Genomic DNA, 21,821 nt, shown 5'->3' on the forward strand with positions numbered 1-21,821 from the left:
CTTCTGCAAAATATCTCTTCCTTTCTCATAGCCTACAAAACAAATCATGAATGCTTTATGATAAGGTGACACCATTCTAAAAACTGTACCCTTCAAAGTGCACAAAAGGAAAAAATGAACATTTTACTTTTTTCACAAAAAGTTTACTTTTGGAACCAATTTTTTTTATTTTCACAAGGATATCAGAAAAATATGGACCACAAAATTTGTTGTGCAATTTCTCGTGAGTATGCCAATACCCTGTATGTGGGGGAAAGCCACTGTTTGGGGGTATGGCAGGGCTCAGAAGGGAGCGAACATCACTTGACTTTGTGAACTCAATATTGGTTGGAATCAATGGTGGCACTATGTCGCGTTTGGAGACCCCCTGATGTACCTAAACAGTGGAACCCCCTCAATTCTAACTCCAACCCTAACCCCAACACACCCCTAACCCTAATCCCAACCCTAATCCTATCCACAACCCTAACCCCAACACGCCCCTAACCCTAATCCCAAACCTAACCATAACCCTAACCACAAACCTAACCCTAACACACTCCTAACCCTAATCCCAACCCTAACCATAATCCCAACCATAACCACAACCCTAACCCTACCCCAACCCTAACTTTTGCCCAACTTTAACTTTAGCCCAACCGTAACTTTAGCCCAACCATAACCCTAGCCCCAACCCTAACTTTAGCCCAACACTGACTTTAGCCCTACACTAACTTTAGCCCAAACCTATCGTTAGCCCCAACCCTAGCCCTAGCCCAATTCTAACACTAGCCCAACCCTAGCCCCAGCCCCAAACCTAACCCTAGCCCAACCCTAACACTAGCCCAACCCTAACTTTAGCCCAACCTTAACTTTATCCCAACTCTAACCCTAATGGAAAAATGGAAATAAATACATTTTTTTTATTTTATTATTTTTACCTAAGGGGGTGATAAAGGGTTTTTCTATTTACTATCTTTTGTATTTTGATCACTGTGATAAGGTCTATCACAGGGATCATAATGAACCAATAGGAAAAAATTTATATTGCTGCCGGCCGCTGGCCGGCTGATCTCGGCGGGTGCACTACACATGCGCCCGCCATTTTCTTCCTGGAAGAAGACAACGGTGACCCGGGGGACTTCACGGGGGTTTGCAGGGACACCGGAGGTACCAGGGGGAGTGTGGGGGACCCAAGTTCTCTCTCCTCTGAGGTGCGATCACATCACAGGAGAGATAAATTAAATGGGAAATTGGATTTTTTTTGCGGTTGTCGTTATAATGTTAATAACGGCGATCGCAACACTGGACTGGGTAAAACTGATTTGAATCATGTTCTGTGGGATCCCAGCTACCTCAGGGAGCTGAGACCCCAAGTGAAATGCCGATACTGTAGGGCGCTATCTACTTATTTCTCAGTGCCATTAAAAAGTGGTGCAGAGACATAAGTACCCTTAACTGCCACCTCTAAAAGGCATATCGGCGGTAGTTAAGGGGTTAAATTGGACCATACAGTTTGTTGTGCAATTTGTCCTGAGTACACCGATGCTACGTATGGAATGTCAAGTTTCTCTGCGATGATAGCAAATTTAATACTCTGCAATGCACTGCAGGGTATTAGGTCAGCATCTTGCAGACAGTAAGGAGGCATGCCAACTCCTGCTATAAGCAGAAGCTTGTAGGCCACCGTACCTGGGTGGCACTATGGCCATCTTTTGGCCAGGGTCACCATAGAGACCATCTGAACAACTAGATTGCATTTGCATTGTGCCAATCTGAGCAGAGAGGAAGCTCCCTCCCTCTGCTATGCTGACCGATGTCGCTGTCACTATTGACAGTGGCATCGGAGGCGTTAAATGCCGTGATCAGCACTAGCAGCAATTGTGGGTGTTGCCCCAGGGTGTCAGCTCTCATATAGTGCTGACACCCACTTTTCATTGTGCCGGCACTCTGAGCGAGCCCGCACAATACATGTATGGCAGTTTGCGAGAACGCACTTTCCGCAACATCATACGTGTATGGTGGATGTTGTAAGGGGTTAAAATGTAGCCATTGGTTAAATTTTTATTTCAGAAATCAGTAGTACACATAAAAATAAGCAAGTTTGTAATATATCTTATCATAGAAATATGCTTATTTCTCTGACAGCATTGATCAAAATTCTCAATTCTGAGATAAAATCTGTATTAGGTGAACATAGATTTTCACATTACTGAGATAGGAGTTGTCAGTAAGCAGATTTATTCTACCACTTAGTGTTCACACATACATCTTTTGCTCATGTAACTTTATTTCTTTGCCTGGTCACACTTTCTGTATTTGATGTACTTTGTTGTTATGTACTTTGTGTTCAAATAAAAATAGAATTTTACTATATTTGGGGGAAGTATTTGTTTCACACTAGATAGCCTGAGGTGGTTCTTAATGCTTCATCTTGTTCCATATTAGTTTTGAGTGTTTTGCCTGTTACTATGATGGATCCACAATAGGCTTCTTCTATTTTTGTTCATTGAATTGTATTTATAGCAATTGCCATATCCTATCTCAGCAATGTAACAATCTGTCTTCACAGAATACAGATTTTATCTCAGAATTGAGAATTTTGCTAATGATTGATCAATTCTGACAGAGAAAGAAGCAGATTTCTCTTATAAGATTTATTGCAAAGATGCTTATTTTCAAAAGTACTATTGATTTACTAAATAAGAATTAAACTACAGTTACTTTTTAAAGAGTAGCAGCCCTTTTTATTTAATAAAAGAGTGCACAGCCCCAGATTTTTCTAGATATAAGCTATTGTCAAAAAGTGATTATAAATAGTCCTAATGACTCCAAAAGGGCCTGATTTTCTAGCCAAAATCATTTTTGTATTTCCAGATTGTGAGATCCCGCCATGCAGAGTGGAATACCACAACCCCTCCACAGATTCTCTAGCAGTGAAAGAGTGAAATCTCACCCTTTGCACTAACCCAACGCTGACGCATACTTTATTAAGCTGTTATCGAAGAGTAACTGCTCTAATGATATAACCATTGAGTAACAGCTTAGTAAAGTATGCGGCAGTGCAAAGAGGGAGAGCTCATGACTTTTCTAAAAAGGCACTATAAACATAAGGATGAATGACCTCAGGGAGATCAAAACATCCAACACCGCGGAGACACCATCACGTGTTTCTCAACACAGTGATCCAGAACACTGCCCACATCCCTTATGGGAAATATGCAAATGCATGTAGAAAAGCCGCGGAGACACCATCACGTGTTTCTCAACGCAAGCAATAAATGGCCAGGTCTTTCACCGGGAAGGAACAACCAGCACAATATCCTTGAAATGTTGCGGATCATGCACAGAACACTTACCTTCAGAAGTCAACCTAAAGTCTATATGGCTGCTTGCAAGCATATCTATAAAACCTGTTGACAGAACAGCATTAAATGACCTCCTCATAATCATGTACAGACATTAAAATGAAAACATTTACAAATAAAAAAATAAAAACAAACGAGAAAAAAAGAATATGTTTCAGTGATTTTGCATTTCTTTTTAGTTTGAATCAGTTCTTATTGTGGTCTATAGGGCTGTGGTGCTCCACTGAGAGCTGGGACCCTTTTCTTAAAAGGATTGCCTTAGATCACAGCTGCAGAAGCAATCCCTGAGATCTCAAACTCAAGGACCAATTTGTTATATAAAACTTTATACTGTGAAGCTTCATCGATTTTAGTGTTCAATTAACTGTACACTATTTCCCAAAATAAAAAAAACTGCTCGAAGGCATAGGCTTACTTTCCAAGAAATTTACAGAAAGATAGAAAATTGTCAGCTTGTTTTATTAACCAAGTGGTTGTTTACAATCTTTAGCTATGGAGTATTTCACGCTTTTAAAATAAGGTAGGCTGTATTATGGCATATGGAAATTATTGAGAAAGACACCACACTTCATTAGCCAAAGATAAAGACACGGAGGAGATGTCAAGTATTCTACTCTCACATATTGATACTGGTAGAAACCATGTAATACATTTCTTCTTGCAATCACTATAATTGGAAATGTTGAGAAAAAAAGGTTGTTGTAGTTTGAGAGCTACCTAATACTAGAACTTTAGAAAGCCTTAGAGGGGACACATATTGAATATGTAGTTAATTTCTGGGTAACAGCTCATGGAAAGGATGCGCTGGAGTTAGAAAAGGTATGATGAAGATCCACAAACCTGAAAAGAGGCATGGAGGGTCTTGGTTATGAAGAGTGATGTAAAGAATTACTTTTATTTGGTCTTGAGACGAGATATCTAAGAGGGTACATGATTTAATTTGTACAAGTACATAAATGGCACATACAAAAAGTATGGCCAAAAGCTGCTTCATGTAAAACCCTCTCAAAAGACAAGGGGACACTACCTCAGTCTGAAGAAAGAAAGGTTCAATATCCACAGGAGACAGGCCTTCTTTACCACAATTATCCACCAGTGGAATAGTCTGCAGTTGATAAATTTAAAAAGGGCTATCACAAATACTTAAACACTGCTAAAAAAAAAATAAAAGGAACACTTAAACAACAGAATATAGCTCCAAGTAAATCAAACTTCTGTTAAATCAAACTGTCCACTTAGGAAGCAACACTTTTTGACAATCAATTTCACATGCTGTTGCGTAAATGGAATAGTCAACAGATGGAAATTATTGGCAATTATCAAGGCACACTCAATAAAGGAGTGGTCCTGCAGGTGGGGACCACAGACCACATCTCAGTGCCAATGCTTTCTGGCTGATGTTTTGGTCACTTTTGAATGTTGGTTCTGCTTTCACACTCGTGGTAGCATGAGACCGACTCTACAACCCACACAAGTGACTCAGGTAGTGCAGTTCATCCAGGATGGCACATCAATGCGAGCTGTGGCAAGAAGGTTTGCTGTGTCTGTCAGCATAGTGTCAAGAGACTGGGGGCGCTACCAGGAGACAGGCCAGTACACCAGGAGATGTGGAGGGGGCCGTAGGAGGGCAACAACCCAGCAGCAGGACTGCTACCTCAGCCTTTGTGCAAGGAGGAACAGGAGGAGCACTGCCAGAGCCTGGCAAAATGACCTCCAGCAGGCCACAAATGTACATATGTCTGCACAAATGGTTAGAAACTGACTCCATGAGGATGTCTGAGTGCCCGACGTCCACAGATGGGGGTTGTGCTCACAGCCCAACACCGTGCAGGATGCTTGGCATTTGCCACAGAACACGAGGATTGGCAAATTCTCCACTGGTGCCCTGTGCTCTTCACAGATGAAAGCAGGTTCACACTGAGCACATGTGACAGAGTTTGGAGACACCGTAGAGAGCGATCTGCTGCCTGCAACATCCTTCAGCATGACTGGTTTGGCAGTGGGTCAGTAATGGTGTGTGGTGGCATTTCTTTGGAGGGCCACACTGCCCTACATGTGCTCACCAGAAGCAGCCTGACTGCCATTAGGTACCGAGATGAGATCCTCGGACCCCTTGTGAGACCATATGCTGGTGCGGTTGGCCCTGGGTTCCTCCTAATGCAAGACAATGCCAGACCTCATGTGGCTGGAGTGTGTCAGCAGTTCCTGCAAGATGAAGGCATTGAAGCTATGGACTGGCCTGACCATTCCCCAGACCTTAATCTGATTGAACACATCTGGGACATCCACCAACATCACATTGCACCACAGACTGTCCAGGAGTTGGCATATGCTTTAGTCCAGGTCTGGGAGGAGATCCCTCAGGAGACCATCCGCTGCTTCATCAGAAGCATGCCCAGACATTGTAGGGAGGTCATACAGGCACGTGGAGGCCACACACACTACTGAGCATAATTTCATTGTCTTGAGGCATTTCCACTGAAGTTGGATCAGCCTGTAACTTCATTTTCCACTTTGATTTTGAGCATCATTGCAACTCCAGACTTCCATAGGATATTAGTTGTGATTTACGTTGATAATGTTTAGGTTTTATTGTTCTCAACACATTCCACTATGTAATGAATAAAATTTACAACTGGAATATTTCATTCAGTGATATCTAGGATGTGGGATTTTAGTGTTCCCTTTATGTTTTTGAGCAGTGTACATCTATACAATTCTTGTTCTGAATGTTGATTCAGTTAATTGATACTCGGAATCAGGATGGAAAAACTTGCTCTTTATGGCAGAAAGGGTTATGCATTATGGAGGTACCTATACCCCTTCCTTTCAATATTTCCCATCCCTTGATTTAACTAAATAGACATGTGACTTTTTTCAATCATACTATGTAAGGGTAAGCTCACACAGAGCCTTCATTTGGCATTTTTGGATGGAAAGAATGGACATTTTTTTTCATTTCTATGTAATAATGAGTTTATGTTCATGTGTTCAGGCTTTTGAACAAGATTTTAATGCTCAGGCTTCCAAACGAAGCCAACAGTTTTAAAGAAATAACATGTACATTCATCTGGCATTTTCAAAACTATTGAGTCGAAGTCAATTGGATGGGTAAAAAAAGCATCCAAAAAAAGAAAAAAATGGTACACAAAAATAGCTGATGGAAAAGAGTGACATAATTGGTATGTGGAAAAGAAAACTCTCCCTTTAAAACTGAAAGTTTTTGACTGTCAAAAAAGACACAGTGCAAACATATTTTCATGATGTACGGTAACTATACATGTTTTTCTCACTTTTCGCATTGTTGTAATTAGATGCCAAGGTAGTAGTGCCACTTTAAACAGAATCCTTAGGAAATAATTATTTTATGAATATTTAGAACTTTAAAGTAATTCTTGTTATACTTTCAAGGGAGTAAATCTGATAAAACATGATACATCCTATCCAAAACTCGGGAAAATTTCTAGAATTTACCTAAAGGAAAGATATATATCTTGGTACCGTGTTAGCCAGTAGATAGAAAAATATTTAGAATTTAGAGTCCTCAGTGGTTGATACCTTTTTTTTTTTAAACAATAAATTTTTATTGGGAATTTACAGTTTACATATGACGTGATAATAAAGAGAATATCAATACAAAGCTGTAAACGTAATCTGTATAATAATACACATAAACAGATAGCACGCAATCGTATGAACTAACAACAGTGGGGGACAGGGGAAGGGGGGGAGAGCCCGAGGGTAAGAGCATGTTGCGTACGGTAACCATGAAGAGTCATCCTGAGTCAGATGGTTCAGGGTTAGTTAAGAAAAGTGCAGGTGCGGCAAAAGGAGTATGGTTGACATATTCCGCCCAGGGGAGCCATATTTTCTCGAATTTACCTACTTTGTCTGTAAGAATAATACAATAATAATCATATACCAAGAGAGGCGTGATTTAACTGCGGAAAAGTCTAGATTTGGTTTTTCCCATGCCAAAGCTATGATTTGTTTGGCTGCTAAAAATATGAATGAGATAAGGACTTGAGTATGTTTAGGGATATTGGGGATGCGTTTGTTGAGTAAGGCCTCCCAAGGTTTTTTTTTGAGGTTTATATTTGTTATAGAGGAAACTAAATGGTAAATTCTAGTCCAGAGTCTTCTTACAATCGGGCATAGCCACCAAATATGGAACATGTCTCCAATAGAGTTGCATCCTCTGAAGCAATTTGGGGAGTAGTTAGCCACTGCCTTAGCCACTCTATCTAGGGTCAGGTACCAGCGGGTCAACACTTTATAGTTAGTTTCCAACATGAGAGTATTTAGTATTCCTCCAGTAGAGGAGGACCAGATTTGGGACCACTCCGAGTCAGTCAGGGTAGATCCGATATCGGACTCCCAGCGAGAGGTGTATTTTAAGCAGTGCATATGGGAGGGGGAGTTGATATGTGAGTAGAAGAGAGATATAATTCCTGAGGCATGTGTGTTTTGACAGCATTTTTGTTTGAAAGGAGTAAAAGAGAAGGGCGGGGTAGAATTTTTTAGTAAAGAGCCAACAAAGTTCTTTAATTGTAGGTAACGGAATAATTCACCGGGAGGGAGATGGTATTTTTCTCTTATGACTGGAAATGGGATAATCCCGTCGACATTAAAAAGATGGTAAACTCTAGTTATGCCTGCTTCAACCCACATATGAAAGTTTCTAAGGGAACCCATACCTGGGGGAAATAGGAAATTGCCCCAAATGGGATCGGGGGGCAAGAAGGGTGAAATTAGCTGTGAATAATATTTCAGCGAGTCCCAAATTACAAGATAGTGTTTTATATTGGGGTTCGAGATATGTTTGCGTTGGGTTGGAAGAATCCATAATACTGTGTCTAGAGTGTCGGGTTGCAGTTCGGAAGCTTCCAGCGATAGCCATAGTGGAGGTTCAGTGTAGGCATGGTATAGGGTCAAATCATGACCTCTCATCTTTTTAAGTGGTGGAACTTGCACTATTGCTGACTGACTAAATACTTTTTTGCCCCACTGTATATATACGAAAAACCAAAAAAGAAGAAAGCACCAAAAAAACTATTATTGAAAAAAAGTAATACATTTTATTAGATCAAAGATTAAAACATAACAAAACAGGGAACCACAGGAAAAATGACAGGGAACACACCATAAGAGGTGGCAACGTGGTATCCACCAGGCAAACCATAATGCATAGAGTAGATAAGCATCACAAAAGGCCTTGTTTATCTATACCCAGGTAAAGCAAGCATGCAAATATGTAAATGTGCTTAAGTTAATACAAAGTGTATAAGGCACCACACCAGCAAGGGATAGCTATGTCCATAAAGGATGTGCATAGATACTCATGAATCAAAGTAAAAGGAGGGTTTACCTGCGGGACCACGATGCCACCCACATGGTATAGGGTCAGTTGGCCTAATTGGGCTGCGCGGTAATATTTTGAAAGATTGGGGACTCCCAAGCCTCCTTTTAGATGGTGATGATAAAGAGTAGCTTTGTTAACCCTGGGGAGACCTCCCCTCCAAACAAAAGTATCTATTGATCTTTGAGACATTTTAAGGAAATGTGAAGGGATAGGGATAGGCAGGACGTGAAATAAGTAGAGTAATTTGGGGAGAATAGTCATCTTTAGGGCACGCACTCAGCCTAACCAAGAGAGATGCAACTTCTCCCATGACTGGAGCAAGAGGCAAAGTTTATGAAACATAGGAGGGTAATTAGCTGCGTAAAGGGAGTCTAAGTTAGCCGTCAGATTCACCCCTAAATAATCTAAATGGTTAGTAACCCACTGGAATGGAAAATCATTCTGGAAATGTGATACAATTGGTTGTGGGAGTGATACATTCTGTTAGGGGTCGAGTTCCCGCCTCTGCACAAGGGGAATCTTGGGCCATCTCCGCTGCAGTCTCCCATTCTTCTCCTGCTGCAGTGGAGCCTGCTCAGCAGAGATGTCAGTCCCAGTGTCTTGCTCAGTCCCACTATGTACAAAGAGTTACTGCTGCTTTTCCTGCTTCTGCCATTGAAGTCAGTGCTGGGCAGCGGCGAGCAGACGCTTCTGGGACTAAGTCCTGCTTTTCTCATTCAGAGCATGCCCTGAGTAAGATCTCTCAGTGGAGATCGAGGGTCACATGGTCAGATACTGCAGCTAAGTCCATTGGTCCTTTCAGGAAGGTCCTGTAGGTGCTAGGACTAAGTCCTGCTTTGCCCACACTAAGCATACCCAGGGCAAGATCTCTCAGGGGAGATCTAGGGTCACATGCTCAGGTATGGCAGTCTCTCAATGGTCCTTCTAGGAAGTTATTTTACTTGCTGCAGCTATATAAGGCTCGCATGGCCGCACAGCCATGCGCTAGTATCAATTCTAATATGTGCTTTGGGCCAGTATGGTTATGCATGGATGTGTTCAGGGACCCGGATGAAATAAGCCCCTATAATACCGACTTCTCCGGTGAGGAGATTGTGTGTTCGTGTTCAGGGACCCGGCTGAAATAAGCCCCTAGAATACCGGCTTCTCCGGTGCGGAGATTGTGTGTGTGCATAACCACTGACTGCTATCAGTTCGGCAGCAAGCTTGTGCTCCTGTGAGGCTAACAGGGCGCAGTGCTTTCCTCTTACGGCTGCTCTGTGAGGTAACAGAGCTAGTCTATACCACCAAACAGTGCCACCATTCACTAGCAGCAGGTTCTCCTGCACGGTGGACCCCGGGCTGCGAACGCACCATTTATAATAAACATCTATTTTTACTTGGTGCGTTCCGCTAGCCCTAACACATTCATGGCATAAGATTTAGCAGTGTTTATCTGTAGACCGGAGATGGATTCAAAATTTTTTAGAGTTTGAAGTAAGGCCGGCAAGGATGTCTGAGGGGATAATAAAAGAAGTAGGATGTCGTCTGCAAACAAAAAAAGCTTGTGAGAGACTGTCGTCACTTCCACACCCTGTATATTGGAATTGAGGCGCAGTTGAATAGCTAGTGGTTCAAATGGCAGCAGAAATAATAGGGGTGAAAGAGGACAGCCTTGCCGAGTACCCCTACTGATAGGGAAAAGTGTAGAAGAGAAGCCGTTGTAGCGTACGTAGGCGGATGGGGAGCTGTACAGAACATAAATCCAAGAGAGAAAGTGGTCGGGAAACTTCCATCTCCCCAACACCGCAAACAGATAAGGCCACAAAACGGAATCTAAGGCTTTTTTGATGTCTAATGACAATAACATGCTTGATATATTGCGGTGCTTGCAGAGGTGTAGTAAATGAGAGACTCTCCGTATATTATCAGAGGCCTGTCTACGCGGGAAAAAATCCACTTGGTCTTTATGAATTAAAGTGCCTAGACGAGAGTTCAACCTTTGAGATAGGATTTTAGCTAGTATTTTAAGATCTACGTTAACAAGAGATATTGGTCTATAATTGGACCAGAGTAAGTGGTCTGAGTTGGGTTTAGGTATCATGGATATTGCGGCCATTAATGAGGCTGCTCCTGGTTTATTACCATCTCTCAAAGAGTTGAAATAATTAGTGAGGTGAGGGATCAATATCGGGGCGTATTTTTTAAAATAGAGGGCCGTGAATCCGTCAGGACAAGGTTTTTTATTGGTTTTCAGGTTTTGAATGGCTAGTTCAATTTCGCTAGGGGTTATAGCTTGATTAAGGAGTTCGATCATATTAGAGCTAAGGGCCGGTGGATGGGACACTGTACAGCTGCCTTAGTTTTTGTTGAAAAATGTGGATAATTTGTTGTGGATTAGTTGTAATACCTGAGGATGTGCGTAAGTGTATGGGGGGTTTAGGCAGAGGTAGGCATTTTAAGCGGCGAGCTAGGTTGGAATTATTTTTGTTGTTAAGAGCATAAAAGCGTTGCTGTGACCAGTGTATGGCCCGGTCTGCGTTCTCAGCAAAGGTCTAGTTCTGTACGAGTGTGGAGGAGTTCATGGTACGTGGCAGGTAAAGGTGCATTCTTCATCTGAGACTCCAAAGCTGACACCCTGCTCTCCAGTTCAGCTATCCTCGCGTTTCTATCTTTCTTTTTACGAGAGGCCTATTGAATGCAGAAACTTCTGAGCACTGCTTTATGTGCTTCCCATAGGGAGATTGACGAGGAGGCTGATTGTTGGTTCAAAGAGAAATAATCATCAATATGATTTTTCAGCTTTTGGGCAATATCGGGATAAGAGAGCAGTGAATCATTTAGAGTCCAGTTGAATGTGCAGGACCGTGGGTGAAGTGTTGAACATGTAAAGAGGGTTGGGGAGTGGTCTGACCAAGGAGTAGATTGAATTGAGATATTTGAAACATTTGGAATAAAGGAAGGATGAACACGTATATGGTCAATTCTAGTGTTCACTAAGTGGCGTGAGAAGAAATAAGTATAGCCTCTATTGGAGGGGTGGAATTCTCTCCATAGGTCTACCCAATGGTATTGGGAGAGAAGTTTGTTAAGGGCAGTTGAGTCCGCGGAGGAGTATGGTGGTGGAGGAGTGGAGGAATGGGAACTTAAGGACTTGTCCAAGCTAGCTTTAAGTATACAGTTGGAGTCTCCACATATAATTGTGGTACCTTGGGCATGTTCTGAAACTAATTCTAATAATTGGGAAAAGAAGGTGGCTTGATTGGTATTAGGGGCGTAGTAGGACACAATAGTCACCAATTAGTTGGCTATTGAACCCGTTACCATGATATAGCGACCTTCCTTATCAACTACTGAGGATTTAAAAACAAAGGGGACAGATTTTTTAAAGCAGATAGCAACGCCTTTGGTTTTGTTAGGGGCATTTGCCAAGTAAAAGAACGGGTAAGAAGTGGACATAAATCTAGGATGGGAGCTAGTTGAGAAGTGCGTCTCTTGGAGGCATCTCTTGGAGGCATACCACGTCAGCCTGTTGGGATCTATAATAATGGAAGGCCTTAGTGCATTTGTGGGGAGAGTTGAGGCCCCTCACGTTGTGTGATAAGATCGTGAGTGGCATGTTGGAAGATTGTTAAATTTGCTTATGATAACTGTTAGTTGTGGTTTGCTGGTAGGGGTAGAGGAAATATTATAAGGTGGGCTAAGTTGGTAGTGTGTGCTCGGGCAGGTAGTAGGGATGCGGGATAGGATAAGCTGAACAATATCTACAATTTGGATGGGATAAGAAGGACCTATTAGGGGGGAAGGGGCAACTGTAATGTTGGCTAAGCACAATGTGCTAAGCAGCAGTGTGTAAGGACACTGTGGGGACATAAGGGTCTGCAAGAGGTAGCGCAATGAAGTGTATGTGGATATAGGAAAATACGGGGGTATAATCAGATGGGTAGGTTAAGTCGAACTGGAGATCTAATTCAACAAACTTAGGGGTATTCAGAAAATAGTCTAACATATCGCCCCGCCAACGTGGCAGAGAAGTAGAAGACTTGGAGCCTGTCTCAAGAAGTAACGACTATGTCTAGCAAGGTAACTCGTTAAGGCCAATACGTGGCTGTGTGTAACATTTGGAACATGGCAGTATTTTAGAATATATGAAATATCGCTGGAACATAATAAACGATAGAAAAAAAGGGAAAAAAGAAAAAACACTATATCAACTTGTAAACATAGTCACTTGTCCGTCATGAACATCAAGTCAAAGGGCAATCTCAGTCCAGAACTTCAATAGGAGCGAAAGGCGCGACATCTTCATATGGGTGTCCTTGGAATACTAGCGATGTCGACTTTCTTGCCACTTGTAGGAGTTGTTCCTTAGTTTTATAAAAATACAGCTTAAGGATAATGTCTCTTGGTGGACCTTCCAGCTTGCGTTTGCTCAGGGCTCTATGGATGCGGTCCATTTCCAGGCGCTCGATGGAGATCCCAGGTAGGAGTTCTTGAAACAGAGCTGTCGCTGTGGACTGGAGATCGGTGATTGTTTCGGGTATGCCCCTAATTCTAATGTTGCTCCTACGGGCTCGATTTTCAAAATCTTCCAATCTGTTTTTTAGGGTGTGAATCTCATTGTGTAACATCTCGATCTCCTTTTCATGAGTAGCGAGGTTTGTAAGGGTAGAGTCCATTTTATCTTCAAGGTCGGAGGTACGGGGACCAAGCTCTCTGATCTCTTTAGTTAGGTCTTTAGTCAACTTATCTGACATCTTAAGTAGTTCGGAATGTAAAATAGATTGGAACTGTGATAGTAAAGCTGTTTGGTCTGAAGTTGGGGTATTGGGGATTTTGGTTGTAGAAGCCGTAATCATCTCAGAGTCTGCACCATCAGGAATAGAAGAGTTGGAGGACTCTGACTGGGAAAATGGACCAGAGGACATGTCAGCATCCAGATCTGTTAATGCAGCAAACCTGTTGCTAGATTGTTTTGAGGTAGCTCTGCGTGCTTTAGGCATGAGGGCGAATTGAGCGAAAAAGGATCTCTGTGTTGCTTATCCCGTATTAGAGAAATGAGGTGTAAGAAGCAGCATATTGCGCGATGCCCCCTAGCAGATGTGGGAAGGGCGAGTTAAGGCATTGCAATATTTTTGGAGTATATTGTAGGCTGAGCCTGGGTAGATTGATATAATAGTAGTGGATAGACCTCGGTATAATTGTGTCGTAGGTCTGGTCAGCTAACAAGTGTCCAAGTCAGGACAGAATGATCACTGCAGGAATCGGGCTGCCACTAAAGTGTGAGCCACACGCACGCTGTCCGATTCCAGCAAGGGGGAAAGTTGACCCCCAACACCCCAGTCAAAGCTTTGCTTCAGGTAATTTAGGTGGAGGGTTTACCACACAGATCAACCCCCCTCCTCAGCGTCCTCCGCAGGGGTCACCAATTATGATGCCAAGGGCTGGGGAACCACCCATCCCCCGGACCATGGGGACCCCCCGGCAGAACGGCGTCACGCAGGTCAGTGGTCTCAGGAGTCCGTTGTACGTGGTTGGGGGATTTTCTACCGGCTGCAGTGTGTCCTCGGTGGTCTCCCCCAACGAGACGGTCTCCACAAGCCGCGCGTGCCCTCCGGTGGTGGCAGTGATTACTGCAGAGCCCAGGCCTCAGGAGTCAGACCGGGGCCGCAGGCAGGACGACACTGCAGCAGCCACGGGGCGGCCGATGTGCAGGTAAGCGCTGTCGGCTTTTGTCCTCCGCAGCGCAGCGCGACCCAGCGGCCAAGGGGCCAAGGCCTGCTCCGTCGCTCAGAAGGGATGGGGAAGGGCTGGGCGGGAGGCAGCTCTGGGGTGCCCAAGGATGACTCACCGGCACCGGGACTTCAGCGGCAGGGCTCCACAACCCTAGGTACGGCAGGGACAGGTGCTTTGGAGAGACACAGTCTGGATTCTCTCTTGAGGGCGAGGAGGCACGTAGAGTGTCACAGCGGGGGATGGGCCATGCCTGCGCCCCGCATGCTTCAGGCCTAGTTGTAGGCCTTTAGATGGAACTGTGTGCTTGGCCCGATTTGCCCTGTCTTTGTGGCCCAATAACGTCTCTAAGGCTTGGGGGCAAGTTATTGGTGTCTCCTTGTTGCGTGGATGGGTCCAAATAGCGTTGGAAATAAGCAGATTGTCTCTGCAGCCTGGGGGGCTCAGGGAAAGCACGTCTCGCTCCTTCAGCTGATGGCCACGCCCCCCTCAGTGGTTGATACCTTTTAATGGCTACCTGAAAGATGGTAACAAATTGCAAGCTTTCAAGACTGCACAGGTCTCTTCATCAGGCAAAGACATCAGGTAGTCTTTGCGTGATGAAGAGACCTGTGTAGTCTCGAAAGCTTGCAATTTGATACCATCTTTTCAGTTAGCCATTAAAAGGTATCAACCACTGAGGACTCAATTCTAAATATTTTTCTAGAATTTACCTGGCATGAAACTTTTACTTTGTAGTTGGGGAAATATTGCTATGTTATTTTCTATTAAATTGTTTTTATCCTAGCTGGTTGTGCCACTTCTGGAACTGTAAGATTTTTTTTCTCTTAAAAACACATTTTCTAAAATCAGTATAGGAGAAAAATATTATATTTTGTCAGATTGACTATGTTGTGCTATCAGTTTTGCTGGCATTAAAGTTACTGAACTGCGACAGTATGAGCAAAGCTGCCTTGCAAGTTTTGACAGGAGACCCTGAAGATCTAAGTTAAACTGGATGTCTGCCACAAGAAACTGCAATGTCCTCTTGCAAAATACTATGAAACTTTATCTCAGTGAATTATCCTCCTTTCATCTGGACATATATTATAAGAGCAATATCACACAAACACCTTGTGTAATTTAAAATTTAGCTTATGATTTATAATACAAAAACTCATCAAATACGAATTAAAAATAAACTCATAAACTTCTTAAATACTAGGCAAGAATAAATTAAGTATTGAAGATACAGTACATTTGCAATAGGACTTTTATTTGAAAACAGATTGCTTCTTAATCTCAGTTAAAGTATTTCTTTAGTGTGGCCCAAGAAATATCATTTTTGATATCACTATTAACCCCCAAGTGCAAATGTACCTGTATGTCCAGGCTGGGGGCTCAGAAGCTGAGGAAACCTAAGAAAAAATGTACCTTTAGCTCACCCTTGGAGAAAAAATCCATGGTTTGATAAGACAGGTGGTGCATAAAATGGAGCAAGTAGCTTTTGTCAAAGAATTTGGAAAAGATGTAACCAGAAGTCATCTCAAGGTTCAAGGAAAAATTTCCATTCATTTGATTAATTAAAAATCAAAGGTTCAAAAAGTGTTATAAAATAAATGTGCGTAGACAGTTACCTGTTTCAAACCATAATCCATGAGTTCTTAATCATAATGAAGAAATAATCATAATAAGAAATAAACATAGTTGGTATCATTATGTCTGTAAAAGTATATATCAAAATATAAAATTAATTAACCCAATAGGAAACGCTGCTGCAAGAAAAATAATCAAAATGCCTGAATAATGTTTTCTTGGTCACTTTACCTCCCTAAAATACATTAAAATGCAATCAAAATTTCATATATACCCCCAAATAATATCAATGAAAATTTTAGTTTGCCACTCAAAAAATAAAGTCCTCTCCAGTTTTTTTTTAAAAGTCACATCTTATATAAAAAAATGCAAGTTTGGTATGTTAGGTCTCGAGTTCCCACCACTGCACAGGGGGATTCTCGAACCACCACCACTGCGGTCTCCCATTCTTCTCCAGCCACAGTGGAGACGTCGGTCCCAGCGTCTGGCTCAGGCAGAGACTATGCACATGGTTACTGCTGCCCTTCCAGGCTCAGCCATTGTAGCCAGTACTGGTCAGTGGTGAGCAGACACTTCTGGGACTAAGTCCTGCTTTTCTGCTTCTGAGCATACCCAAGGGAAGACCTCTCATTGGAGGTCTGGGTTCACATGCTCAAGTCCTGTAGCAGCTCCTATTGGACCACTAGGAAGGTCCTTGTCTGCTGCAGCTATAAAAGCTTCGCATGGCCGCACGGCCATGCGCTAGTATCAACCTATGTCGGAGCTTTGCTTTATTGTGGTCATGCTTGCATGTGGTTAGGGTTGGCTGAAATAAGCATCTAGAATACCGGCACCTCCGGTGAGTAGTTGTGTGTATGAATTCAGGGCTGGCGTATAGCTACTAGAATTCCGGCTCCACCTGAGAGGAGTTATTGTATGCTATGCTGACTGCATGACCACTGACTGCTACCCGCTCAGTTAGTTAGCTGTGATCCTCTGTGAGGTTAACAAGGTACAGTGTTTTCCTTCTCGGCGACTCAGTGAAGTAACAGAGTTTGCTTATAGTACTAGCAGCAGGTTCTTCTCCTGCACGGTGGACCCCAGGCTGCGAACGCACCTATAACAACTCATATATATATACTCGGTGCGTTCCGCCAGCCGTAACATGGTATACCTGTAATCATACTGACATGTAGAATTGGATTTCCATTATCATTTTTCTTGCAAATCGAACTCTGTAAAAACAAAACTAAGAAGCAATTACGGAAATGCATATTCTTCACCATTTCAATGCATTTGATATTTTTTTTACCTGTTATTCAGTACAGACTATGGTAAAATGAATGGTGTCTTTAAAAAGTACAGCTCATCTGGCAAAAGACAAGCCATCATACAGCTATTTTGATGGAAAAATAAAAAAGGTTATGTCTTTTGCAAGCATTAGAGGAAAAAGATAAAGTGGAAAAACAAAAAAATGCCTGGTGCTGAAGGAGTTGAAGACCTTAGTAAACATGACATAGCACTGGTACTATAGTATTTGACCGTTAAATAAAAGTAGAGCTTAAAAATAAAGATTGTTTTAGCCAAAATTTTATTTAGAACGTTGCTAGCATGGTAGAATTCTCTTGCAAATTTTCTGGTTAGACATGTTGTCGCTGGAGAACCAGGAGAGTCAGCATATACTAATAAGGGGAGAGTCAGAAAACTCAGATGAGGATTGCAACACAATGCTCAGACTGGCCTTTGGCTTACCTGACCCGAGCGTAACACCTACATAGAAATAACTGCTGTTACGCTCGAGTCGGGAGAGTCGACGGCAAGCCTGAGCATTCCATTGCTATCCGCGTCTGAGTTATACAGCTATCTGACTCTTCTCTAAAGCATGTAAAACTCTCAACCCCCTCATCTTTGAGTTCTGTACTCAGCCATGGCTCACACATCTTCATGGCATCCAGCCTGCTCTGATGATGTCATGAAGTAGCAGCTAAAAAATAGAAGACTATGAATAAGCTACATTTTACCTGATCTAATTTGACCTTTGCCTCAGGATTCTGTTCTTGTCTTGCTTCAATGGATGTTCCCTGGTGCTTGTGGTTTGACTTCCCACTTTTTAAACACTAATCTGTTCATTGATTAACTCTTCACCGACTGCCTACTGGTGACTATTTTAGGACCATAATCTGGGAATCTAGCATGAAAAACCCATGCCTCCTGATCAAACTTTATCTAATTGTGGCTCAACATACCACATCTACGATAAGAAAAGTAACAATCAGGGCTTAATATGGTAGCTCCCTTAATCATGTTTTGAGCAGAAAGCTGCCGAGCGGTCATGGGGAAGGCTTTATTATTATTATTATTATTATTTATTTATATAGCGCTTTACATAATTAACAAAACAAAGTTTAATATTATTTAATTTACAAAGTAAAGGGTCTTCTATCTATGAGTTTCTTTAAATGCATGCAGTTGGCTGTAACACATCAGTCATTGCTATGGCCAGTGATTGGTAAGATTAGTATGCTTTTTTAAATCAAGGGGTAAAACTGTATTTAAAGTGTTATTCCCATCTCTGCCTTTTACAGCAAATAGAAAGGCAGAGTATGTGGACTTTAAGTCCGCTGCTGATTCAAGAATGGATCATAAAACAAATTAGTTGAAGGTGGTTTATTGTCAACACATTTCAGAGTCAAATCCGACTTCTTCCTCAGGACAACCACATGTGAAAGTGACTGGGAAAGTGTTAAAGTAACTGCTTCTTGGTCTCCGCCACTACATGTGATGATCAAAACAGCTGGGTGCACCTATGCTATAATGTTTGCGTAACTCCTTCAACAGTTTTGTCAAAGCCAAATATCAGAAAGTATGAAAAACAAAGCAGTATAATTTAAAACATGACATACCAACAAGAGACAAAAAACAGAGTTTTAAAATGCGATACAAACCCGCAAGTGGTCTAATTTAGTTAATAGGTGCAAAAATGCTGTAGAAAATCTGCTACATCTGAGATTAACCAAATACTCATTGATGGAACAAAGCTTTACAGATTCCATGCACAAAGTCTTAATTCAGAAAGTAATTATTTAAATACAAAAGTGCATGAGTAGAAATGAAGAAATCTATAAAACAATATGACTATATTCTGGAGTTTTTTGCAGTCTTGCTACATAGTTTCTCATTTCTGTATTGTTTTTATCCTGGTCACGTAATTTTATTGTTCCACTCATCACAAAATATCAATAGATGCCAAGTTCTTTGGCACACCATTTATCAAAAGAAGTCATTTTACATGTCCTGGTTTAGTGCTGAACTCCGTGAGCTGCTTTTTTGTTTAGTATTTTTCTCTATGATTTGGTTGTACTAGAATCTAACAAATAAATCAGTCTATTGCAAAAGCAGAAAACTGCCTCAGAAAACTTTACATATAATCCACAAATAACATTTTTTAATTTGTTTCCATCTTACGAAAATATTCAATGTAGAGCTATTACCCACAAAAGGATATTGGGTATCATTTAGCGCCAAACCGTTCCAGCCACTGAAGTGCAAAGTCAAAAAATCATTGCTTTTTCCTTTATAAATAATAAATAGTTGCTCCCTCTTTTCTCATATCGAAAAGTGAGATATATTGTTTTACTTGCAATTTTGCAAAATTCCATAAGATCATTAAAGGAGTTTTCTACTTTCAGAAAAGAGTATCCCAATCACCAGGGCTGTATTTGGCGTTCATGCTCCCCAGACTACGGGTATATGCACATAACGTCTATTTCAGATGGATCAGCCCTGTAACCTGCCTGAAAAAATGATGAATAAATGCTACAAAAAATGAATATATGCTCTGCAGTGTAAAAATGACTTGTTGATATGTTCAGACTTTAGGTTTTCAAAAACAACAAGCGGTCAAACAAAGTAACCTCACTGTTTTTGAGGTAGCCTAATCTTGGAAGCTGTTCACTAGTATTTAATACAATTTAAATAAGGGGGGCCAAAATATGTCAGGAAAGATAACCGAATAGAAACCAAAAAAGTCACTTGGGGACAAAAAAAAGATGCCAATGTGTCCTGAGTCGTCATCCACCTGAAAGGACATACGGGGCTCCTAGACATCTTAAAGGAATTGTGTGCAAATAACCTTTAAGTGTGCATACCATTTAGATAGTGGTTAAGGCCCCCACACATATTAGATTAAAGTTGGCCTAACCTGAAGATATCGACAGGTTTGTCTGACAGTCTAATATACAGTATATGGGTACACCTTACTGATGATGTCAGGGGAGATAAGGATCCAGCATGTCTGATTTCAGACAGCAAATCATTTTGTTCTCTCATTTGATACATATATGGCTTGAGAAAGAATTGTATCTGAAACGTCGCCACGTCATTTGGGCAATAAACATCTCTTTTTTTTAAGTCTACTGTGCTGTTTCCCCCTTTTTTCTACCATTGCAAGTAGCCTTCTGAGATTGCTGGCTGGGGATGTGTGCACTTTGTTAAGGTACTGTGTTTGGTGCTGTTCCAATTTTTTAACCTATATGTCTATATAAATATATATATAGAGAGATATCTATATAGAGATATATATATATATATATATATATATATATCTATATACAGTTAAGTCCATATATATTTGGACAGCTTAAGGATGGCTTGCTTCACCTGCATGGAGAGCTCCTTTGACCGCATGTTTACTTCACAGCAAAACCTTCCAAATGCAAGCACCACACATCAATTCAACTCCAGGCCTTTTATCTGCTTAATTGAGAATGACATAACGAAGGGATTGCCCACACCTGTCCATGAAACAGCCTTGGAGTCAATTGTCCAATTACCGTATATACTCGAGTATAAGCCGAGATTTTCAGCCCACTTTTTTGGGCTGAAAGTCCCCCTCTCGGCTTATACTGGAGTTATACGCAGGGGTCGGCAGGGGAGGGGGAGCGGGGGCTGTGAAATTATACTAACCTACTCCTGGCGCGGTCCCTGCAGCTCCCTGGATTCCCCTGCGCCGGCAGCAGCAGATTCTTCCTGAACTGAGCGGTCACATGGTACCGTTCATTACAGTAATGAATATGCGGCTCCACCTCCCATATTCACCTTTTGACATTTACCGGTAGCTGCTGCATTTCCCACCCTAGGCTTAAACTTGAGTCATTAAGTTTTCACAGTTTTTGTGGCAAAATTAGGGGGGTCGGCTTATACTCGGGTCAGCTTATACTCGAGTATATACAGTACTTTTTGTCCCTTTAAAAACAGGGTGGCACATGTTAAGGAGCTGAAACTCTTAAACCCTTCATCCAATTTTAATGTGGATACCCTCAAATGAAAGCTAAAAGTCTGAACTTCAACTGCATTTGAATTGTTTTGTTTAAAATTCATTGTGGTAATGTCTATAACCAAAATTAGAAAAATGTTGTCTCTGTCCAAATATATATCGACCTAACTGTATATATCTCTCTCTTCTATATATACGTACAGTATATCTGTAGCTTTGTCGTGAAAAAAGGAGGGGGGCCCAGGCACATTTCTTGCACAAAGACCCCAAGTTGTCAGTGTCCATCCCTGCATTGATGGATTCTACCTCAGTGGATACTTTAATTGAAATATTTACTTATTCAGAACAGTAGGCATTGTGTAAGCAGATAAGGTCCCTTCCACACCGTAACTAAATAACTAAGGCTGGTTTCAGACTTGCATTTGGGAGGGCTGCTGATGAAAGCCCCACCCACTGCCGCACCTCTTCCTTCAGCTCCGCCTATGTCTGCATGCGTCCTGCGTACCCTATCTTTAACACTGGGTACGCAGGCCATGCGGATATATGCGGATGCCTATGCATGTGTTGTTTT

Source organism: Ranitomeya imitator, chromosome 6, assembly GCF_032444005.1.
Source record: "Ranitomeya imitator isolate aRanImi1 chromosome 6, aRanImi1.pri, whole genome shotgun sequence".
In the NCBI taxonomy this organism is placed as follows: Eukaryota; Metazoa; Chordata; class Amphibia; order Anura; family Dendrobatidae; genus Ranitomeya; species Ranitomeya imitator.